The sequence below is a fragment of the Micropterus salmoides genome, unplaced genomic scaffold, assembly GCF_014851395.1.
Source record: "Micropterus salmoides isolate LMB-PRFRI ecotype aquatic unplaced genomic scaffold, ASM1485139v1 Ms_hic_scaffold_1, whole genome shotgun sequence".
NCBI lineage: Eukaryota > Metazoa > Chordata > Actinopteri > Centrarchiformes > Centrarchidae > Micropterus > Micropterus salmoides.
The window spans coordinates 57,447,027-57,454,484 of record NW_024040040.1 but is presented as its reverse complement, the minus strand read 5'-3'; the positions used below and the strand labels follow the sequence as shown (position 1 = coordinate 57,454,484).

General features: G+C 45.0%; 1 long non-coding RNA gene across 1 annotated transcript; it reads right to left on the bottom strand.

Annotated features, from left to right (window-relative positions):
* Positions 1-199: 199 nt before the first annotated feature.
* On the bottom strand, positions 200-1,857 carry LOC119897734. The gene is made up of 4 exons (XR_005443429.1): positions 1,646-1,857; positions 1,028-1,140; positions 476-527; positions 200-384 (listed from the first exon to the last, which is right to left on the bottom strand). It is a non-coding gene; the product is annotated as an uncharacterized LOC119897734 (long non-coding RNA).
* Positions 1,858-7,458: the final 5,601 nt, after the last annotated feature.

Genomic DNA, 7,458 nt, shown 5'->3' with positions numbered 1-7,458 from the left:
AGAGAGAGAGACGGGTCAGAGAGAGAGACAGACAGGTCAGAGAGAGAGAGAGAGAGAGAGAGAGACGGGTCAGAGAGAGAGACAGAGACGGGTCAGAGAGAGAGAGACGGGTCAGAGAGAGAGAGAGACGGGTCAGAAAGAGACAGACAGGTCAGAGAGAGACAGACAGGTACAGGCAGACAGCCTGTCTCACCTCTCCATGCTCCAGCGGGTTCAGTCTGGAGTAGTAGGACGTGCAGATGACCTCGGTGTCCGTCTTGTAGGTTGGTGGTCCGAGTCTTGGCGTCACGTTATAATGAGACAAACACTCAGAATCAGTGATGGCGTAATACTGCCAGGGGTCAAAGGTCACACCGTCCAGAGAGCGCTCCAGGATCCAGTTACCTGATGGGGACACAGACAGGTGATGACCTCTCTGTTGGAAACAGCGTGAATGTACAGATTTAGAGAGGTCGGAGAGACAAGCTGGTCTCACCTGGGCGAGGAGAGTTTGCGGCCTTGATGATGATGTAGGCGACCTGAAACACCTGAACACAGAACATCAGTCAGTTCAGTTACCTGGGCTGTAGTCACCTGGTTACTCAGAGAACTCAGGTTACATAATCAATCATCAGTCAACATCTGGATCGAGGTGTGTGTTACACCTGAACAACTGGATCGAGGTGTGTGTTACACCTGGAGCGAGGTGTGTGTTACACCTGGAGCGAGGTGTGTGTTACACCTGGATCGAGGTGTGTGTTACACCTGGATCGAGGTGTGTGTTACACCTGGATCGAGGTGTGTGTTACACCTGGACACCTGGATCGAGGTGTGTGTTACACCTGGAGTGAGGTGTGTGTTACACCTGAACACCTGGATCGAGGTGTGTGTTACACCTGGAGTGAGGTGTGTGTTACACCTGGATCGAGGTGTGTGTTACACCTGGACACCTGGATCGAGGTGTGTGTTACACCTGGACACCTGGATCGAGGTGTGTGTTACACCTGGAGCGAGGTGTGTGTTACACGTGGAGCGAGGTGTGTGTTACCTGTTTGAGGTCCAGGGTGATGGTAATCCAGTGAAACTGTCGGCCGTTCTTGATACTTGGACTTTGCCACCACTGATTCGTCCCATCGATGGCGTTTGTTATCGGATGGCGTTCTGAGCAACACACACACACACACACACACACAAGTACTGTTAATACTACTACATACTTGTTGTTGTACTGTTGTGTACTACAGCACTGCCATGTAGTACTTGTGTAATGTGATCATAACTTGTTGGTGAGGAGGGTGGTCTGAAGGAGGGTTACAGGAAGTCAGTCATCACTAATGATCAATAACAATTTGATGTTTAACCCCGCTTCAGCACCTGACCCAGACTCAGTCCAGCAGAGAGTATCTATAATGGGTTCTGTGTGAGGATCCCAGCCTAATGGGTCCCCTAAGCCCTGATGGGGCCCCTAACCCTCCACTGTTATTATAAAGTCACTATGCTATATAGTCTCTACTATAGAGTCAGTCCTCCTCCACCATCCTGCTGCTGGTCTAAACATACAGACACCCCACTGACCTTTACGCTGACCCCTCTGTGGTTCTGGCTTTAAAGTAAACTGGACCTGCAGTTGAAAGTGTACTCTGTGGTTGTTGTTCTGGTGTAGTACCTTTGGATAGGACGGAGTTGGCATCACATTTAGGGCAGTGCGGGTTCTTGATTCGTCGTCCTGGAACATGTTCCACCAGTTTACAGTAAACCTCAGGTTCTGGATCACCACATGTCGCATTGCTGGTAATCACTGCGTTACTCGCCAAGTTCAAGATGGCTGGGAACAGACCTGAAACACACAGCTAACTGTTAGGATCCTAAAAAAACACAGCTAACTGTTAGGATCCTAAAAAACACAGCCAGCTGTTAGGATCCTAAAAAACACACAGCCAACTGTTAGCATCCTAAAACACACAGCCAACTGTTAGCATCCTAAAGCACACAGCTAACTGTTAGCATCCTAAAAAAACACAGCTAACTGTTAGGATCCTAAAAAACACACAGCCAGCTGTTAGGATCCTAAAAAACACACAGCCAGCTGTTAGCATCCTACAAAACACAGCCAGCTGTTAGCATCCTACAAAACACAGCCAACTGTTAGCATCCTACAAAACACAGCCAACTGTTAGCATCCTAAAAAACACACAGCCAGCTGTTAGGATCCTACAAAACACAGCTAACTGTTAGCATCCTAAAAAGCACACAGCCAGCTGTTAGCATCCTAAAACACACAGCCAACTGTTAGCATCCTAAAACACACAGCCAACTGTTAGCATCCTAAAACACACAGCCAGCTGTTAGGATCCTAAAAAACACAGCCACCTGTTAGGATGCTAAAAAACACACAGCAACTGTTAGGATCCTAAAAACACACAGCCAACTGTTAGCATCCTAAAACACAGAGCCAACTGTTAGGATGCTAAAAAATACAGCCAACTGTTAGCATCCTAAAACACACAGCCAGCTGTTAGGATCCTAAAAAACACACAGCCAACTGTTAGGATCCTAAAAAACACACAGCCAGCTGTTAGCATCCTAAAACACACAGCCAACTGTTAGCATCCTAAAAAACACAGCCAACTGTTAGCATCCTAAAACACACAGCCAACTGTTAGGATCCTAAAAAACACAGCCAGCTGTTAGGATCCTAAAACACAGAGCCAACTGTTAGGATGCTAAAAAATACAGCCAACTGTTAGCATCCTAAAACACACAGCCAGCTGTTAGGATCCTAAAAAACACACAGCCAACTGTTAGGATCCTAAAAAACACACAGCCAGCTGTTAGCATCCTAAAACGCACAGCCAACTTTTAGCATCCTAAAAAACACAGCCAACTGTTAGCATCCTAAAACACACAGCCAACTGTTAGCATCCTAAAACACACAGCCAACTGTTAGCATCCTAAAAAACACAGCCACCTGTTAGGATGCTAAAAAAAACACACAGCCAACTGTTAGGATCCTAAAAAACACAGCCAGCTGTTAGGATCCTAAAACACAGAGCCAACTGTTAGGATGCTAAAAAATACAGCCAACTGTTAGCATCCTAAAACACACAGCCAGCTGTTAGGATCCTAAAAAACACACAGCCAACTGTTAGGATCCTAAAAAACACACAGCCAGCTGTTAGCATCCTAAAACACACAGCCAACTGTTAGCATCCTAAAAAACACAGCCAACTGTTAGCATCCTAAAACACACAGCCAACTGTTAGGATCCTAAAAAACACAGCCACCTGTTAGGATGCTAAAAAAAACACACAGCCAACTGTTAGGATCCTAAAAAAACACACAGCCAGCTGTTAGCATCCTAAAAAACACAGCCAGCTGTTAGGATCCTAAAACACACAGCCAGCTGTTAGGATCCTAAAACACACAACCAACTGTTAGGATCCTAAAAAACACAGCCAACTGTTAGCATTCTAAAACACACAGCCAACTGTTAGCATCCTAAAAACACAGCCAACTGTTAGGATCCTAAAACACACAGCCAACTGTTAGGATCCTAAAAAACACAGCCAGCTGTTAGGATCCTAAAACACAGAGCCAACTGTTAGGATGCTAAAAATACAGCTAACTGTTAGCATCCTAAAACACACAGCCAGCTGTTAGCATCCTACAAAACACACAGCCAACTGTTAGGATCCTAAAAAACACACAGCCAACTGTTAGCATCCTAAAACACAGAGCCAACTGTTAGGATGCTAAAAAATACAGCTAACTGTTAGCATCCTAAAACACACAGCCAGCTGTTAGGATCCTAAAAAACACACAGCCAACTGTTAGGATCCTAAAAAAACACACAGCCAGCTGTTAGCATCCTAAAAAACACAGCCAGCTGTTAGGATCCTAAAACACACAGCCAGCTGTTAGGATCCTAAAACACACAACCAACTGTTAGGATCCTAAAAAAACACAGCCAACTGTTAGCATTCTAAAACACACAGCCAACTGTTAGCATCCTAAAAAACACAGCCAACTGTTAGGATCCTAAAACACACAGCCAACTGTTAGGATCCTAAAAAACACAGCCAGCTGTTAGGATCCTAAAACACAGAGCCAACTGTTAGGATGCTAAAAATACAGCTAACTGTTAGCATCCTAAAACACACAGCCAGCTGTTAGCATCCTACAAAACACACAGCCAACTGTTAGGATCCTAAAAAACACACAGCCAACTGTTAGCATCCTAAAACACAGAGCCAACTGTTAGGATGCTAAAAAATACAGCTAACTGTTAGCATCCTAAAACACACAGCCAGCTGTTAGGATCCTAAAAAACACACAGCCAACTGTTAGGATCCTAAAAAACACACAGCCAACTGTTAGCATCCTAAAAAACACAGCCAACTGTTAGCATCCTAAAAAACACACAGCCAACTGTTAGCTTTTTTAGGATGCTGTTAGCATACTGACACTCACAGCTAGCTAGTTACAGTGAACCCCTCAGGTGTCTGAATAACTCTGAGTATGAATAAAAGAATGTCTGAGTGAGTGACTGAACTCTGTCTAGACAGATCAGGTGTTTCTGCAGGTAAACTCTCAGGTGAGTCACCATAGTTCCCTTCCTGAGGCAAACCCACCTCTGCTGATTGAGTGAGGAACTGGTTGAATGATCATCACATTGTTCTGCACTGATGACACCACAGCTTGTTAAATGTCTTCAGAAGATAAAAAATCTAATAAATAAATGTGGTTCTTTAAACATAAAGCTGTTGCATGAACTTGCATGAACGGGGGTTCTTTAAACGTGAAGCCGTTGCATGACGTGGTTCTTTAAACGTGAAGCCGTTGCATGAACGTGATTCTTTAAAACATAAAGCCTGTGCATGAACGTGGTTCTTTAAACGTGAAGCCGTTGCATGAACGTGGTTCTTTAAACGTAAAGCCGTTGCATGAACGTGGTTCTTTAAACGTAAAGCCATTGCATGAACATGGTTCTTTAAAACATAAAGCCATTGCATGAACGTGGTTCTTTAAACGTGAAGCCGTTGCATGAACGTGGTTCTTTAAACGTAAAGCCGTTGCATGAACGTGGTTCTTTAAACGTAAAGCCATTGCATGAACATGGTTCTTTAAACATAAAGCCGTTGCATGAACGTGGTTCTTTAAAACATAAAGCCGTTGCATGAACGCGGTTCATTAAACGTGAAGCCGTTGCATGAACGTGGTTCTTTAAACGTGAAGCCGTTGCATGAACGTGGTTCTTTAAAACGTGAAGCTGTTGCATGAACGCGGTTCTTTAAACGTGAAGCCGTTGCATGAACGCGGTTCATTAAACGTGAAGCCGTTGCATGAACGTGGTTCTTTAAAACATAAAGCCGTTGCATGAACGTGGTTCTTTAAACGTAAAGCCGTTGCATGAACGTGGTTCTTTAAAACATAAAGCCGTTGCATGAACGTGGTTCTTTAAACGTAAAGCCGTTGCATGAACGTGGTTCTTTAAACGTGAAGCCGTTGCATGAACGTGGTTCTTTAAACGTGAAGCCGTTGCATGAACGCGATTCTTTAAAACATAAAGCCTGTGCATGAACGTGGTTCTTTAAACGTGAAGCCGTTGCATGAACGTGGTTCTTTAAACGTAAAGCCGTTGCATGAACGTGGTTCTTTAAACATAAAGCCGTTGCATGAACGTGGTTCTTTAAAACATAAAGCCGTTGCATGAACGTGGTTCTTTAAAACATAAAGCCGTTGCATGAACGCGGTTCATTAAACGTGAAGCCGTTGCATGAACGCGGTTCATTAAACGTGAAGCCGTTGCATGAACGTGGTTCTTTAAAACATAAAGCCGTTGCATGAACGTGGTTCTTTAAACATAAAGCCGTTGCATGAACGTGGTTCTTTAAAACATAAAGCTGTTGCATGAACGTGGTTCTTTAAACGTGAAGCCGTTGCATGAACGTGGTTCTTTAAAACGTGAAGCCGTTGCATGAACGCGGTTCTTTAAACGTAAAGCCGTTGCATGAACGCGGTTCATTAAACGTGAAGCCGTTGCATGAACGTGGTTCTTTAAAACATAAAGCCGTTGCATGAACGTGGTTCTTTAAACATAAAGCCGTTGCATGAACGTGGTTCTTTAAAACATAAAGCTGTTGCATGAACGTGGTTCTTTAAAACATAAAGCCGTTGCATGAACGTGGTTCTTTAAACGTAAAGCCGTTGCATGAACGTGGTTCTTTAAACGTGAAGCCGTTGCATGAACGCGATTCTTTAAAACATAAAGCCTGTGCATGAACGTGGTTCTTTAAACGTGAAGCCGTTGCATGAACGTGGTTCTTTAAACGTAAAGCCATTGCATGAACGTGGTTCTTTAAACATAAAGCCGTTGCATGAACGTGGTTCTTTAAAACATAAAGCCGTTGCATGAACGTGGTTCTTTAAACATAAAGCCGTTGCATGAACGTGGTTCATTAAACGTGAAGCCGTTGCATGAACATGGTTCTTTAAACGTGAAGCCGTTTTATGAACGGGGTTCCTTAAACAGTGGAATCAGCTTGTTGTGTCTGTTGCTTCACCTTCAACAGGGAACTCTCTGAAACTGTTTTGAAATAACAAACCGTGCCGAGTTGCTGAGAACGTCAGAGAAAGTCAAAATTTGAACGTCATCAGTGACAAAGACAACACACAGACGTGTTAATTAGTGCTGTGTGTGGGCAGCTGTGGAGGCGTGATAGCATCAGCTGGGTGGTCTGTCTCACACTCAGAGGTTTGTTGTGGGAACGCTCAGACCTGCATTTGTCTCCAGGTGCTTCAGTGCAGACGTCTGTTCCAGACACACAGACCGGTGGGTTCTGTTCTGTGGGTCACAATCAGGTTTGTTGCCAGGTTCATTGGTTCAGTGCTTAGCGTGTGGAACATGTTCTGCAGATGTAAAGAGTTCTGCAGGTGGTGGATCAGCGAGGAGAAAGCAATAAAAAATCATTCACAGTTTGTTTTTTCTAACCGAAGCAGGTTAGCAGGTGAAACATCCTCTAACAGAGTCGGAACCAGCAGTGAGACCACTACCTGCCCAACCCTAAACCCGGTCTTTATCCTGAAGCTGGGGGACTTGCTTGTTGTCCCATGAAGAAGGCGAGTCCCTCACAGTGTGAGCAGACCCGTGTCCCCACAACATGAGTAGAAGCTGCTGATCTTCAGCCCTGAGATAAGGTCGGCCCTACAGTCGGTGTGTCTGGCTGTATGCAGAGTGACCTCTGACCCTCCCCCACCCACACACATGCAGCAGCTCCGGGGGAGGCGATGTGGACTGTGGGGGGTTAGGGTTTTAGTGTGGGGGGTGGAGAGGAAGAGGAGCAGTGTTGACACTAATTATCACACAGACACACAGGGGGTTCCCAGCAGGACCCCCGCCCCCCCCGGTCAGATCTGAGATGCTGGACCAGGCTGGACTGCAGGAGCTACAGGGGAACTCCTGACACAGATTGGTACACA